The sequence below is a fragment of the Mustela putorius genome, unplaced genomic scaffold, assembly GCF_011764305.1.
Source record: "Mustela putorius furo isolate JIRA1106 unplaced genomic scaffold, ASM1176430v1.1 tig00001130_pilon_pilon_pilon, whole genome shotgun sequence".
Lineage (NCBI taxonomy): Eukaryota > Metazoa > Chordata > Mammalia > Carnivora > Mustelidae > Mustela > Mustela putorius.
This window is the reverse complement of record NW_025421584.1, coordinates 1782545-1785931: the sequence shown is the minus strand read 5'-3', so window position 1 is coordinate 1785931 and position 3387 is coordinate 1782545.

The following is a 3387-nucleotide window of genomic DNA, read 5'->3' as shown; positions in this document are numbered from 1 at the left end:
TTAAAGATTTTACTCATTGGGGGGAAAACCACTTTATTGTTGTTTGTTTACTGCAGGTATGCTCTTATGTGTCTAGATTTGGGTGTCTTATTATTTATCTTAATAATGCTCCATAATTAGAATTGCATTTTTAACAGCTCCGAAAACCATAACATACGTAGGAATAAGCCTAACCAAAGAGGCAAAGGATCTGTACTCTAGAAACTACAGAACACTTATGAAGAAAATTGAAGAGATGAAATCACATCCCATACTCATGGATTGGAAAAATAAATATCCTTAAAATGTCTATGCTGCCCAGAGCACAATTTACACTTTCAATACAATCCCTATCAAAATACCATAGACATTTTTCACAGAGCCAAAACAAATAATTCTAAAATCTGTGTGGAACCAGAAAACACCCCAAATAGCCAAAGGAATGTTGAAAAAGAAAACCAAAACTGAGGCATCACAATGCCTGACTTCAAGCTATATTACAAGCCATAATCATCAAGACAATATGGTATTGGCACAAAAACAGACACACAGATCAATGGAACAGAATAGAGAGCCCAGAAATGGACTCTATGGTCATGTGATCCTCGACAAAGCAAGAAATAACATCCAATGGAAAAAAGATTGTTTCTTCAATAAATGGTGCTGGGAAAACTCTACAACCACATGCAGAAGAATGAAACTAGACCATTTGCTTACACCATACACAAAGATAAAACGGACAAAAGACCTCAACATGAGAGGAATCCATCCAAATCCTAGAGGAGAACACTGGGCATAACTTCTTTCAAGATGCCTCTCTAAAGGTAGGGGAAACAGAAGCAAAATGAACTTTTGGGACTTCCATCAAATAAGTTTTTGCACAGCAGAGGAAACAGTCAACAAAACTAAGAGGAAATCCACAGAATAGGAGAAGATATTTCCAAATGACATTTTGGATAAAGGGCTAATATCCTAGATCTATAAAGAACTTCTCAAATTCAACACCCAAAAAACAATCCAGTCAAGAAATGGGCAGAAGACATGAACAGACACTTCTGCAAAAATTACATCCAAATGGCTAACAGACACATGAAAAAATATTCAACTTTACTAGCCATCAAGGAAATTCAAATCAAAATGACAATGAGATGTCACCTTATACCGGTTAGAATGTCCAGAATTAACAAGATAGGAAACAAGTGTTGGTGAGGTTGTGGAGAAAGGGGAATCCTCTTGTGTTGTTGGTGGAAATGCAAGTTGGCACAGCCACTCTGGAAAACAGTGTGGGGGTTCCTCAAGACATTAAAAGTAGAGCTACTCTATGACCCAGAAATTGCACCACCAGGTCTTTATCCCAAATATAATGATGTAGTAAAAAGAAGGGTCACAGCACCCCAATGTTCATAGCTGCAATGTCCATAATAGCCAAACAGTGGAAGGAACCAAGATGCTCTTCAACAGAATAATGGATAAAGAAATTGTGGTTTATATATACAATGGAATATTACTCAGCCATCGGAAAGGATGAATACCCACCATTGCATTGACATGGATGGAACTGAAGGGAATTGTGCTAAGTGAAATCAGTCATGCAGAGGAAGACAATTACCATATGTTTTCACTCATATATGGAACATAAAGAATAGAGCTGAAGACCACAGGGAAGGGAGGGAAAATGGAATGGGGTGAAATCAGAGAGGGAGACAAACCATGAGAGACTCTGGACTTCAGGAAACAAACAAGGGAGTAACTGGGTGATGGATATTAAGGCAGGCATGTGTTGGGATGAGCACTGGGTGTTATATGCAACTAATAAATCATTGAACACTACAACAAAAACTTATGACGTACCATATCTTGTCTAACAACATAATAAATTTCATTTAGCTTTTTGAATCTATGATTTGGTGTCTCAAAACATATTCAGACTTTCTTATCTAAACTTCATATCTCTTACCCTCTTTTTCATGTTTCCATTGTTGTTTTTTAGTCTCTCTCCTTATATTCTCAATTATTTCTTTTATTTTCCTAGTTAATTGTCACCTCTGCTGTATCCAGTCTGCTGTCTGACCTTGCCATAGGAATTTAATTTGGGATAATTGCATTTTAAAATAAATTTTCTTTGGGTCTTTAAATCTGTTAAAATAATTAGTTTTTCATTATTTGAGAATATGGAGGTTTTTTATTCATTAACTGAGGGCTTTCCTTTTTTTAAGATTTTATGTATTTATTTGACAGAGAGAGACACAGTGAGATAGGGAACACAAGCAGGGGGAGTGAGAGAAGGAGAACAGGGCTCCCTGCAGAGTGGGGAGCCCGATGCGGGACTTGATCCCAGGACCCTGGAATCATGACCTGAGCTGAAGGCAGATGCTCAATGACTGAGCCACCCAGGTGCCCAAGGATCTGCTTCTAAAAAGAAATAAAGGTTAAGGTTAGGGACCACTAATCAGACAATGGGAATAACTACATTTTTGTTCTTTTAAAAAAAAAAATTTAGCTGTAAAATGTACAATGTGAAAGCCAGACAAACACCCCACTAAAAAGGAGAACTACAGACCAGTGTCTCTGATGAACATGACTAGCAGATAAAATTGAATAATACATTAAAAGAAGTATTTACCATGATCAAGTGGGTTTTATTCCTATGTTGCAGGAGTGGTTCACTATTCACAGATCAATGTGATACACCACATTAATAAAAGGATAAGTACCATGTGATCCTCTAAATGGAGACAGGAAAATCTCTTGACAAAATACAGCATCTGTTCTTGATAAAAACCCTCAACAAAGTAGAAATAGATGGAACCTACCACAATGTCACAAAAGTCATATAAGAAAGACCCACAGCTAATATAATTCTGAATTGGGAAAAACTGAGAGCTTTGCCCCTATGATCAGGAACAAGATGGATATCCACTCTCACCATTACTATTTAACATAGTACTGGCAGTCTTAGCCTCAGCAATCAGACCACAAAAAGAAATAAAATGCATCCAAATTGTCAAGGAAGAAATCAAGCTTTCACTATTTGCAGGTGACATGATATCCTATGTAGAAAACCTGAAAGACGCCACCAAAAAAATTGCTAGAACTAATACATGAATTCAGCAAAGTCACCGAACATAAAATCAATATACAGAAATCTCTTGTATTTCTTTTTTTTTTTTTAATTTTTTATTTTTTATAAACATATATTTTTATCCCCAGGGGTACAGGTCTGTGAATCACCAGGTTTACACACTTCACAGCACTCACCAAATCACATACCCTCCCCAATGTCCATAATCCCACCCCCTTCTCCCAAACCCCCTCCCCCCGGCAACCCTCAGTTTGTTTTGTGAGATTAAGAGTCACTTATGGTTTGTCTCCCTCCCAATCCCATCTGAAGCAGAAGAAAAAGAAATC